Here is a 13,661-nt window from a genome sequence, read left to right as displayed (position 1 = left end):
GCCTACTAGTTCACTCGCGAAAAACGTGCTTAAATCTTGTAAATCCCTTAAACGAACGCACAGGATTGACGGGGTCGGGTGTTGACACGTTTTGGCACGCGGTATGATGTAAACAAACACCTGTCAGCGAGTTGAAGCGAACGGATTAACCGGAGCGATTCCACCACCAAGCGCAGATTGGCGCTAGCGTACGATCAGGAGATTACCCAGGTGACAACTGTTCTACATTTTTAGCTTAAACTCCTCGTGAACAGCTCGATTTAACCCATTGCCTCATATGAACGCTTGAAAACATGGGTGTGTGAGTGAACAACGATGTGTTGAAGCGTTGAAGTTTATGTCAGAACTTCGGTAAAAGCCGGACAAACAAGAAGCTTGCAGTTTCGTCCTCGGTGTTCAACAGCCAAAACACTGAGTAAAAAGAAATAAACGATCTATCCAGGAGCATCAGAATAGCGGAGAAACGCAGGGAAAATAACAAAACAACGTGAAAGAGTGTTTTATAATAAACTTATTGTTTAATATGGATTGAAAAGTACGCATGTTTTGTTTTGGGCCGGTAGCTTGTGCACAACGTGATGACAATTCTCAAAATGGCACCAGAATAAACGCTTCACACTGACGTTTCAACTGTTATAATAAGCTTAAACTCTGCAATATCGCTTGCTCTTTAAGCCAATTTTAAGCCTGCTCTTTAAGCTTCCAGCAACTCGAAAAACGCTAACAATCTGCTCGAAAATGTCACTTGAGTAGGCAGTGATAAGAGCGAGATGACTAGCGCTTCATGCTAAGGTCGCAAACCTTAGCGAAAGGGTCAAAGAAGGTCGAGTTTGGCGCTCTTAGCAGCAAGGAGTTAGAAAGCAAACACGAGAGAGACCGGACAAATTTTTAAGCGTGCGCATTAAGATCGAATCGCCGTTGTTGAAAATTAACGGAAATAAATTTATTGTTACTAAAGTAACAACGCTCATCTATGCTTTTCCCATCTTTCACTTCCACATCGATCAACGCCAGTTTCACTGTTAGACGTTTTAATTCCTTCCCTCTAGTTGTACGTACTAGTGCTTGTCTCACTGTGCCATCCGTGCCCGGGTATATCTCTTGCACGATTGCTCTCAGCCATTCCTTCCTTGCACCCTCTGTGATGAAAACCAGGTCTCCTGGTTTTAGTTGTCTACATGGCTCTAACCATTTACTGCGGCGGTTTAGTGTCGGCACATATTCCTTCAGCCATCGATCCCACATGGCCTCTGCTAGGACAATCGCTCGTTGGTAGCTACTTCTTAGCGCGTTCGCTAGTTCTGGTGTGGTGCGAAGTGTTTGTTTTCTTCCTGCCGAGCTGCCTAGAAGGAAATGGTTAGGGGTTAGCGCTTCCCTGTCCGATGAAGTTTGTGGCAAATAAGTTAGTGGCCGAGAATTGATCAAATATTCCACGTCTGTCAACACGGTAATGAGTACTTCGTCATTCAACTTTCTGCCATCATTCAACCCGTTTAGACCTACTTTAACGCTGCGGACCAGTCGTTCTCAAACTCCACCCATGTGTGGTGCGGAAGGAGGGTTGAAGATCCACTTCGTGTGGGTGTTTGTAAAGGTGGCTGCACAGGTATGGTTCAGTTCTTTCATTTGCCTTTTCAGTTCGTTGCTGGCCTTGAAAATTGGTCCCATTGTCGGAGTAAATCTCCACCGGTGGCCCTCTGCGGTAGACAAATCTTTTGATGGCCATTATGCAGGACTCGGTAGAGAGGCTGTATGCGACCTCGAGATGGACTGCACGTGTCACAAGGCAAGTGAAAACGGCCACATATCGTTTCTCGTGCCGTCGCGCATTTACGATGTCTATTGGCCCCAAATAGTCAACTCCTACGTTTGTGAATGGGCGCAAGAAGGGGGTAAGTCGTTGCTCCGGTAGCGGAGCCATTCGAGGATTTTGTGACTTACACTTTTTTATTTTGCAGTATTGGCATGTTTTCCTCACTCTATCAACCGCTGGTCTTAAGAATGGAATGTAGTACCGCTGTCGAACTTCATTTACCACCGTTTCCCGATTTGCATGCCCATATTGCACATGGTAGTGTTGCAGGAGCAGTTCGGTCGTGAGGTGTGATGAGGGTAAGATGATTGGAAATCTAGCGTTGTAAGGAAAATTGCTCGCGTTCGCGGTTCGGCCATCTACTCGTAAAATCCCGCATTCATCTATAAACGGGTCAATGCTGTACAAAGGGCTTGATTTTTCGACCACTTGTTTGTTTTCGTCCCCTGCTGCTTTCTGGAGGATTTCGAGCTCTTTTCCAAAACAATCGCTTTGTGCTAGCTTTATCAGAAGCTTTTCAGCGCGTTGAAGTTCTTCGGATTGTAGTGGTTTTAACTCATGTTGCATTTTGCATTTAATGATTTGAGCCTGTTTCTCGGTAGCTTCGATCGTCTTGATGGGTCTACCAATCCGTTTTAGTTTGCAGTTTCTTATAAACCTGTAGACCTTGGCTACAGTGCGTAATAGTATATTCCATTTCGAGATTCGGCTGATATCTATGAGCGGTAGATCCGAAGGCGTAATGGAATGAGCCAATAGAGGGACTCTTCTCTCGATTATTGTTGTGCGAATTGGTTTTTGTTCAGGCCAACACTCTTTGGGATGGTAGAGGAATGAAGGACCGTTGAGCCATCGACCTCCTGCTTCTATTTCCGTGTCCTTATTCCATTTGGTCAGACAGTCTGCTGGATTCTCTTTAGAAGGGACGTATCTCCAGTCAGCTGTGTCTGTTAAGATGCGAATCTCTCCGACTCGGTGTGCTATGTATTGTTTATATTCCCTAGGGGGTGATCGAATCCAGGCAAGAACGACTTCTGAGTCAGTGTGTATGTATTTTTCAGTTATATTCAAGTCGTGATTTTCACCGACAGTTTTCATTACTATTGATCCTAGAAGTGCTGCTTGCAGCTCAAGCCTGGGTACGGACAAATGTTTAAGGGGTGCCACTTTGCTTCGAGACATCACCAATGCACAACAAATAGACTTGCCTTCTGCCAATCTAAGATATGCTACGCATCCGTAAGCCTGTTCGCTAGCATCCGTAAATACATGCAATTGCACCGCTTCTTGTGCAGTCGAGCATGCACCTTTGAAGTACCAACGTGGTATTTTAACTTTATAAATACTGGGAAGTATGGCTACCCAGTTACTCCATTTGATCAGTTCTTCGTCGCCCATTTGCTCGTCCCAATCGATACGGGTTCACCACAGATCTTGCATCAGTAAGCGTCCATGAATTAGAGTGGGGGCTAGTACTCCAAGAGGGTCGAAAATGCTCATTATCGCTCTCAATGCAATTCGTTTCGTGGGTCTTTTTCCTTCAACCACATATGGAATTAGTTCCTTGTGCCAGGACGAGGGAAATTGGAAAACATCACTGATTGGGTCCCAAACCATTCCAAGTACTCTTGTTTCGCTATCGTTATCGGTGGGTTTGAAGATTATTAGAGTTTGGCTCTTTTTATTTTCTTGTAAGCGTTCTACAAGAGTGGGATCGTTGCTTACCCAGTTTCGCATATTTAGTCCTGCTTGTGCGTGAATGTACTTCACTTGTTTGGCGCGCTCGATTGCTTCTTCTTTTGTGTCGCAGCTGTCGAAGTAGTCGTCCATGTAAGTGGAACGTTTTATGGCAGCTGCCGCAATCGGGTATTCCTTCGCATGTTCATCGGCATTATGGTGCATGATATATTGGGCCGAGCATGGAGAACACGTTGCCCCAAATGTAGCTACGTCCATGAGATAGACGTCTGGTTCTTGGTCTTTCTCGAATCGGAATAAGAACCTTGGACGATGCGTTTCTTCTTTCCGTATCTGAATTTGGTGGAACATTTTCTCGATGTCTCCACCAAAGGCAATTCGTCGTTGCCTAAATATGCTTAGTACTTCTGGCAATACAACTAATAGATCTGGGCCTTTTAGTAGTTGCGAATTTAAGGACACTCCTTCTACTTTTGCAGCGGCATCCCAAATCAGTCGTTTTTTAGAGGGTTTCTTGGGGTGGGACACGACGTTTAAGGAAAGATACCACACTCTGTCTTGATTTGCTAATCTTAAATCTTGGGGTGTGGCAACATGAGCAAATCCCTTTTTTATGTAGTCTCTGATTTGATTATGGACTTCTATTTTGAGTTCGGGATCTTTATCCAGTTTCATTTCCAAGGCGAGCAGTCGATTGGAAACCGAAATTCATCGCTCTTCCATAGTAGTCTAGTAGTGAATCTACCGTTTGACTTGAATGACGTGTTTTGCCAGATGGTTTTCGCTCTTGCCACGTCGGTGGGTTCTGGAATCGGTCCGGCATACGTCCCTACATCATCTAGCACAAATAGCTGTCGCAGTAGCTCGTTGAGCTCCCTATCTACAATCGCTCTATCATTTCCCTCTTCGCGAGGTTTAACGCCGGAAAAGTTATCTACTGCTAATTGTAGTGCTTGATTATGTGGTTCGCTCACCGATTGTTGTGTTACGGCAACGTCATCTAGCACGCCTTTACGCGCTCCCTCATCGCAGTGGGTTCCGCGGGTGAGGCTCCTTAGTTGGTGTGTCGTCGCTCGTTTCTTCATCATGAATGTCTTCGCAAAAACTCTCCTCCTGCTGTCGGGGTGTTTGATGCACTCCTAGGGTCATCCTTCCAGCACACGCGTCGGTTGGTCCGTAGATGGCCCAGCCGAGGGCACTCCTTACTGCGACGGGCTCATGGGGTAGACCAAAGCGTGTTTCGAGCGGTTGCATCAGCTGCATGTCTCACAGTCCGATCAGGATGGTTGGCCTCGCGTTAGCCAGGGACATCATCGGAAGGTGCTGTAAGTGTGTAAAAGAACTTATCAGTGCGTCGTATTTAATGTTGTTAGACGGTAAACTTAGCTCTTTGACGGTGTGGGCGGCCGCTACGTCGTAGCGCCGCCCCTCTCCTCTTGCTGATATTTGGAAACTGACGCGGCGAGAGTCTGCTTCCTTCCGGGTTACGTTGGCTGTCCAGCAGAGCTCTAGCGGTTCTACCTCTCCGTGGAGTCCCAACTTCGATGCCAATTCAGCTTCCACCAGGGTGATGGCTGATCCCTCATCGAGAAAGGCGACGGTGTTGATGGCGCGCCGGCCGTGGTACACCGTAACTGGCACGATGCGGAAAATCGCCGGCTGCTTGACGTAGTGATGTGCTTGGTAGTGTACCACCACAGGGGTTTCTCTATCGCGGTGTAGCAGAGTGTTATGTCTTTCGCCGCATCCTGGTACCCAACATGTGAATCGTGATCGACACGGCTTCGAACCATGTCTGTTCAGGCACGTCGAGCAAAGTTGTAATCGCGTTACGCTTTCCAACCGTTCATCCACGGTCATTCTTTTGAGCGTTTCGCAATGCTTGGCGGCATGTCCCGGCGTAGTGCAAACCAGGCATTTTATATTGATCTGTCGGGAAGTGTATGAAGTATGCGCAGATGGCTCTGGATCTGAGTGTTGCACGTGCAAGTGGGAGTGGAAGCTTCTGGACCTTGTTTGTTCTGCTCGAGGAGGAACGTGGTAACGTCGCATGCATCGTCTACCAGAGTCTCTACGAATTCACCGAACTCTTTTAGCGTTGGTTCGGGATATTTATGTTTGTACCTGAACCACTCAAGTCTCCTTGTTGCGGGTAATTTATCCACCAAATCCGCCAAAAGCTCCGGGTTGTTAAAATAGCCAGATAGGTTGCTCAGAGTCAGATGATCGCACAGGTTGATGACTTCCAAGCCGAACGTAATAAGGCTATTCAATTGCTCTGGCTTGGGAGAGTCTAATCTGCGAACACGTTCTGTGAGTTGTCGCACGAGCTGGGCTGATTTTCCGAACAATTTCTCCAACCGTTTAATTATGAGTGGTGCGGCATTGGGCAACCTTAGTTTGGACTGCACGGCATCTAGAGCGGGGCCCCTTAAACACTCTGTCAATCTGATGGTGTTCTCGCCATCAGTATATCCACAGGCTTTGGTCGACTCTTGGTAGCAGTTGAGAAAGATGGACCATTCATCGGGACACCCTGAGAATATGGGCAGTTTTTTGGGGTACATTTCACGCGCGATACTTAATTCGGCCGTTCGTGAGTGTTTTGCGACCGAGGTGGACGTTGTTGCTGGCAAAATGGGTTGCGATGGGGGTTCGGTTCTTCGGCTCTGTTCGGGAGTGACTTCCATGACTTGTCGATTTTGGTGCTTGACCCACTCGGCTGTCCTATTTGTTTTGGAGTCTGCCGAGTAGATCGACAGATTCTCTATCTCGTCTTTCAATGCATTCAGTTGCGTTTCGTGCTGTAGATCCATTTCGGCCATCTTCGCACGAATTCCCGCTTCCATTTTTTCCTTTTCAGCCAGCAAGATCTGTTTCTGCAGCTCCTGCTCCTTCTCTAAGCGTTTCAGCGCCAACTGTGCCGATAGTCGGGAGGAAGCGACACTTCCTTGCCTGGTTGGAGTGGGGTTTTCCGGATGGCTCTTTGCAGTGTTCGGGCTAGGAAGAGGCTTAGCGGGCAGTTCCTTGCTAATACCAGGCGTCGCTTCCGATTGTAGCTTCCCCTCTGGGAGTTCGGGCTGCTGGCTTGCCTTTGCAACCGCCATCGCTTTTTCGCTCTTAGGGCGCCGTGTCTTCATTGACGTTTTTGGCCCTTGTTCCGCGCACTTGTCGCACACCCAGAAAGCTTCTGAGACGCTTTCTTCCACTCCAGCACAATTGAAGTGACACCACTTCTTACACTCCTGGCACTGCACCATATCGTCGATATCGTTGGGTAAACTGCACTTCACACAATCACACTTAGTCGCGGGCATCTTGTCACTTAACTTGCGGGCACTTTACGCGTAGACTTTGAACTTTCAAGAAGTTTTTAAAGAATGTTGCGACGATCGCTTTTGCAAAGGGCTGAATTTTAAACTCGAAAACCAAGTTTTATATAGCGAGACTTGTTTATTTTGCGAATGAATCGTTAAGTATTTTGAGCGCGCTTACATTGGTTTGACCCTTTTTGACCCTAGTCGCGATTTGTCCCTTTTTTGGTGAGCTGATTGGTTTCTTCTATCCGAGTTCCCTTTCTTTTCCTCGATCTATTCTCCTCGATCTCTATATACGCCATCTAGTGTACTCTGATGGTACACTGGTGGACATAAAAATAGGAACTTTTTTCTGTGACCGAAAGACATAGTTCTTGTCAGAAATATTTGGTAGCCCTGAAAAGGACTGTTTAAGTGGTTGTTGGGAGGAGGTGTTGCGGTGTTCCACAGATCGAAAACACATTCTAACGGTCAATGTGGTGACCGTTATTCGCTATCACTTCCTGACAGCGTTTGGCCATATCGCCGAAGAGGTTACGGCATTCGCTTCTGGGTATGCGTTCCCACATAACCTCGCAGCGTGTCCATAGATCATCGGCTGAACGTGCAGGTTGGTTCTTAAGCTGACGCTTGAGAGTTGACCACAGATTTTCAATCGGGTTTAGGTCAGGACTCAACGCAGGCCACGGTAGAACTTGCACATCCTGGTTTGCCAAAAAACATTTAACTGTTCGCGATGTGTGTTAAGAGTCGTTATCGTGCTGAAAGATGTAATGCTCTTCGTCTCCGAATTTTTGTCGGGCGTATGGCAACATCTTACGACTAAGTATTTTTCTATACCCTTCCGAGTTCAGTGTCCCGTTGATACGGAACAAAGGACCCGGGCCGTGCCAGGAGAAGCAACCCCACACCATTACGTGGCCGCCTCCGTGACTTAGGGTTTTTATCGTATTTTTCCACCATCCACATTGATTCTGGACTCATCTGAAAAAATGATTTTGCTCCACCAAAAGATGGATGCAGCTAAATGGTCTTCGGCAAACCGAATGCGCGCTTCTACGTGGTGCGGCAGCAGCTTACGAACCTTCCGCGGTCTCCGGGCACAGAACCCAGCGGCGTGTAAACGGCGAGACACCATTTTCGCCGAAACTTGCAAACAAAGCTCCTGCTTGATACGAGTGCAAGTTTTGAAAGGGTCCGCCCTGACCTTTTTAACAATCTGCGCGTCAACGTTAGCCGTTGTTTTTCGCGGACGACCGGTCGACTTACCCGTAGCCTCGCTACGAATGGCGTTGTCTACAAACGTCCGCGAACGGCCGATCGCCTTGCAGATTGTCTTGATCGGCACGTTCTCACGATATAGCCCCTGAATGTGTTTTCGCTCCTCTGGTGTGCAGTGATTTCCGCGACCCATCATGATTTTGTGGAATTTTTAAATAGCAACCTTTCACCTTGACCACTGATAGAAGAATGAAGCGCAACACGGTTTGGCTCTCCTTTTATACTGCCGCAAAACGCTGCCGGCACTCAAAACTCAGATAAGTAGCGCACCAAATATGAGAGTATAAAAGGCAAAAATCGGCTATTGCATATTCAGTGCGCCTCGAACTGTTGGCGATGACACACCTAGTGAACGCAAAAAAAAACACACAAATTTTTTTTCCTATTTTTATGTCCACCAGTGTACCTATCAATATTCAAAATCACAGATTTTCGAATGATTCGAACATCAACAATCCGCTGTCAGTTAAGGCCGTACCAACAATAACATCCGTTCCAACACCTTAAGTTTTTATATTGTTTTTTATTGTTTATATTGTTATTTTGCCACATTTCATTTATTTCACGTATGAAATTGTTTCTTCTTTTGTGTATAGATGTTTTAGCATTTCTGATGTAATTTTGTGCTGATTTTTTGTCTTCCTGATTATAGTATCCCAGTCTTTTATCTGTATGACAATTTCGTTGTTGATTCTGATACATTGATTTTTTTTTTCAATTTTATCGAAATCGTAAGTCCGACGTTATCTGTCAAATTCCATGTAAATCTCGTCCGACAAAATCGCATCCGATGAGCGTTGCCACCGCCTTCACCCTGCACCGTTTTTTAAATAGTGTTTTTGAATTTTTAAGTTGTTTTATTTTTGTTTCACTGTTTATTCCGCTGATTTGTTCAAATATTTTTTATTTGTTGTGTATAATTGTTTTCCCTATTATTTCTATTATTCAGTGCTATTTTCAGCTATTTCCTTTGTGTTCCTATGTGTGTGTTTTTTTTGCATGGCAACATAAAATTTTTGTGTTCTCATTGTTAGCTATTGCGGTTCTTCGTTGATTTGCATCGCAAGGAATATTTGTGTATGGTTCATTTTTAATACATTTAAATTTGAAGTTTGAATTTCTGCCAATAAGGGAGAAACAATCAAAACAATCTTTCATCATCCTAGTATTAGTGATGGCTGTTAAAATCTCCTGCAATTATCGTCTTCACGCGAACTTTGTAATTTGTTCTAAGTTATATATATATATATATATATATATATATATATATATATATATATATATATATATATATATATATATATATATATATATATATATATATATATATATATATATATATATATACATATATATATATATATATATATATATATATATATTTAAATGAACCCACAGTTGCTTTCTTCGAGACAAATATTGAAATTATATTTATTATCACATAGTGGTCGAACAGAGCTTTACGTCTATTAAAATCGGACAAAAACCGCGCTCACCGCGCCTACCGTTTAAATAATACTTTACACAATCTTTGTGTATATAAATATGCGGCTAAGGCTTATCGTCTTCTTAATCGCCATCTGTATCGTCGCTACGTTCGGCGTCTTCAAATGCGCTTCACTATTGATCCTGGGTCATTCTTTCGTTTTGCGAACTCTCGGCGAGGCTCTGCTAGCCTTCCATCCACCCTGTTTCTTGATCTGTCCTCTGCTACGTCCAATCCTGATATATGTAACCTATTTGCCCAACATTTCTCTAGTGTATTTGTCGATCCTAGTACAATTAAGGTTCCTTTGGACGTAGGCTTGTCTTACACGCCCTCTGATGTGATATCATGTAATTCAGTCGTTGTAAGTGAAAGCCTAGTAAAATCCGCTTTATCCAAACTTAAAACTTCGTTTTCACCAGGCCCCGATGGCATCCCTGCCTGTGTTTTGAAAAAATGTGGCAATACCCTCACTCCTATTCTCACTCGTCTTTTTTCTCGCTCGCTTAGTGTAGGGATTTTTCCTAGTCAATGGAAACTAGCTTGGCTTGTTCCCATTTATAAGAAAGGTGACCGCACACTAGCATCAAACTACAGAGGCATTTATATTATTTGTGCGTGTTCTAAAATCCTCGAGTGCGTGTTCTAAAATCCTCCATTTATCTGTAATGCCTTGTGTAAAAAATTATATTTCTACGGAACAACACGGCTTTATGCCCAATCGCTCAGTGTCCACCAACCCAATGTGTTTTTTGTCTTCTCTATATCACTATTTGTCTAGTGGTAAGCAAGTAGACACTATCTATACCGATTTCAAAGCGGCATTTGACAGTATACCTCTATTATTACTTGTTGCTAAGCTTCGAAAACTAGGTTTCGGTGGCTCTATATTGCCGTGGTTCAACTCCTATCTTGAGAATCGTTCTTATGCAGTTGAAATCTGTGGCTCTTTCTCTGAATGCTTTCTTAGTTCTTCGGGTGTCCCTCAAGGTAGTATCCTTAGTCCCTTACTGTTCATTCTCTTCCTCAATGACTGTACTTCGATCCTTCCTCCTAACGGCTTCTTGCTATATGCGGATGACGTTAAAATTTTTCTTCCTGTATCTTCTACAGCTGATTGTCTAGTCCTTCAATCCTGGCTCTGTAAATTCTCTACATGGTGTGCTTCTAACGGTTTAGTCCTGTGTCCTGAAAAATGTTCCGTCTTGTCTTTCTTCCGATCTTCTACAAGTATAACTCATGCTTATAGTGTCTGCGATGCCCCTATTCCCCGTGCGTCCTTGTCTAAGGATCTTGGCGTCTTCTTTGACCCGAGTCTTTCTTTCAAGGAGCACACGGACTATGTCATCAACAAGGCCAACAAAAGTCTTGGTTATATTTGTCGCATGTCCACTGAAATTCGTGATCCCTTTTGTCTTAAGTCCCTTTATCGTTGTTGGGTCCGTTCCGTACTGGAATATGCCTGTGTCATCTGGTCTCCTGTCCAACTATCTCTGCTCCAAAGGATTGAGAGGATCCAGAGACGTTTTACAAGGATCGTATTTCGTAGGTCGCTGGGTCATCACTCTATTCCGCTTCCTTCGTATGACGATAGATGCACTCTATTAGGCCTTGCCAAGTTGGAGCACCGCTTCTCGGTCGCTCAGGCTTCTTTCGTCGCTGGCATATTGCTCAATACGATTGATACCCCTTCACTTCTGTCGCGCTTACATTTGTATGCACCTTGTCGCACCTTACGTTATCGTTTTCGTCTCCAGTTACCTATATGTCGTACACGTTTTGCTCACAATGAGCCTTTTGTAAGAGCTATGTCGTCTTTTAATAGTACTTCTGATCTGTTCGATTTCAACATATCCTATCCTGTCTACCGATCCCGTCTTCGCTCCTTTTCCGTACCATAAACTCCTTCCAACTCCTTCGTGAATAATTGTATACTATAGTCAGTAAGCACTATTGCTGTAACCCAACGTGGCCGAGCAATTAATAAAATAAAAATAAATAAATAAAATAAAATAAAAATAAATAAATAAATAAATCTCGTAGTTTTATTCGGGTAGATTGTATAAATTTGGACCTATGCAGTTCTTATATTTTTCTAAATTTGGTTTATTTAAATAATTATGTATGTTTCGCCATATCCATCTTCTCTATCTTGTCTCATTATGTTAAATCCATTTATTTTACCCTTTTCGTTTTCGTTACGCCATGTCTCTTGAAGACATGCTATTAAAAAAAATATTGAAAAAACTACTTCATCCTTACGATTTCTTAAATTTTATACATTATTTTGGACAAAAAATATTCTTCTTTTTATTTTTTATTTGTAGATGTTATTTTTTAAATGTTTACGTATCTGGTTGTTGGATATTTTGTTTGATTTCTTTATTGCAATTATCTGGCATTTTTTCCTCTCCACTGATGGCATCGGTGATTCATATTTCAATACTTTTGTTATTGTTCGTAATATGTTGTGTATTTTTTATCCGTTTTCTGATTTGTATTTTTCGAAGTTTTTCGTCAAGTCATTTTCATTATTCTGTTCCATGAATACGGGGATGATTTTCTGCGTATTAAAGTTGTGTTGTTAGTTATTTGTGAAAACGTTTTTTCATATATAATTTCTGGCTACCGCTACCGGTACTGGGTACCGGTACATGCGCTTTCCTCATTTCTCTTACTTTTATCGTGGTTAATATGTTTTTGTTTGGATTTTTTTCATTTCAACCTCATCTAAATAAACTGGGCAATTTTTGTTCAACGTTCTGTGGTTTTGTTGTGGTTCTGTCCATATTACATGCATCGTTCGACTCCATTGAAGTTTTCGTGATATTCTTTGGCACATTTTGCACATTTATTTGTTTCCCGGCAGTTTGCTTTTTTGTGTCCTAACCGGGGGCATTTCATACACCTCATCGGTTTGGGACAGCAACCCAACGGAACAAAAGTAGAAAGCTTGGAGCAAAATAATCGTTTTTCTCCCTCTATCCTCTATAGCGCTCTTGCTTGCACTCATGCGCGAGCGCTCGAGTATATTCTCTCAGAACTGAGTATTCGCAGTTCAACCCGTGCAGTGAGAATGTATGTGTTAATGTGCAGCGAAATTTGTCTCTGTATCTCACTCCCCCACACCCACACTCCCACATACACTCTCCACGCACTCTTACAATTTTGGCGCGCACGCTATGTACAACACAATACAAAAGGTCGTTTTAACCGCGCACTGATCAAAGTCACGATGGTTCAATCGGAACTCCGACGCTCCAAGTCAAAGATTTGGTGTGAAGAAAAAGTTTTTCTGACCAAATCGACAACACACACGCGACGACACACATCGTCACTAGTATTGGGTCAAGAGCGAAAGAGGTACCTCAATCGCTCCGCTCTTCTTATTGTGCGCGCTCCCGCACTGCCCACAGGAAAAAAGGTAGCTCCGCACGGAGCGCTGCACACAGGAGCGATTGTGCGATGCGCTCCCAGGAGCGATGTTTCACACCTCACGGAGCGCTGCACACAGGAGCGATTGTGCGATGCGCTCCCAGGAGCGAAATTTCACATTTTACTGAGCGCTGCACGCAGGAGCGATTGTGCGATGCGCTCTCAGGAGCGAAGTTTCTCACATTACGGAGCGCTGCACGCAGGAGCGATTGTGCGATGCGCATTAGCGAAGGTTCGCAATTCACGGAGCGCTACACGCAGGAGCGAAGTTTTGCACCACAAGTAGCGCTGCACGCAGGAGCGATCGTGCGATGCGCTTCGAGGAGCGAAGTTTCGCATCATACGGAGTGCTGCACACAGGGCTGCGTATGTGCGATGCGCTACCAGGAGCGAAAATGCTCTCCGCCATCATTTCTGTTCGCTACCAGGAGCAAGCTATCATTTTCTGTGCGAAGCTTTCAAGCGCACGTGCAGCGCTCAGTAAAGTGCGAAACATCGCTCCTGGGAGCGCATCGCACAATCGCTCCTGTGAGCAGCGCTCTGTGCGGAGATACCTCAAGCGCACCGCACACTTTAGAGAGCAAGAGCGGTGCACTCTGCTCTTGCAAAAGAGGTACTTGACCCAACACTA

General features: G+C 44.3%; 1 protein-coding gene across 1 annotated transcript in view; it reads left to right on the top strand.

The window, feature by feature from the left end:
• Positions 1 to 13,661, top strand: part of LOC133393616 (uncharacterized) — a 321,897-nt gene that overhangs the window by 252,519 nt on the left and 55,717 nt on the right. The gene's annotated exons all lie outside the window — the stretch shown is intronic.

The sequence above is a fragment of the Anopheles gambiae genome, chromosome 3 (assembly GCF_943734735.2).
Source record: "Anopheles gambiae chromosome 3, idAnoGambNW_F1_1, whole genome shotgun sequence".
Taxonomy (NCBI): domain Eukaryota; kingdom Metazoa; phylum Arthropoda; class Insecta; order Diptera; family Culicidae; genus Anopheles; species Anopheles gambiae.
Note: the sequence above shows the minus strand (reverse complement) of the source record. Positions and strands in the feature narration are given on the sequence as shown.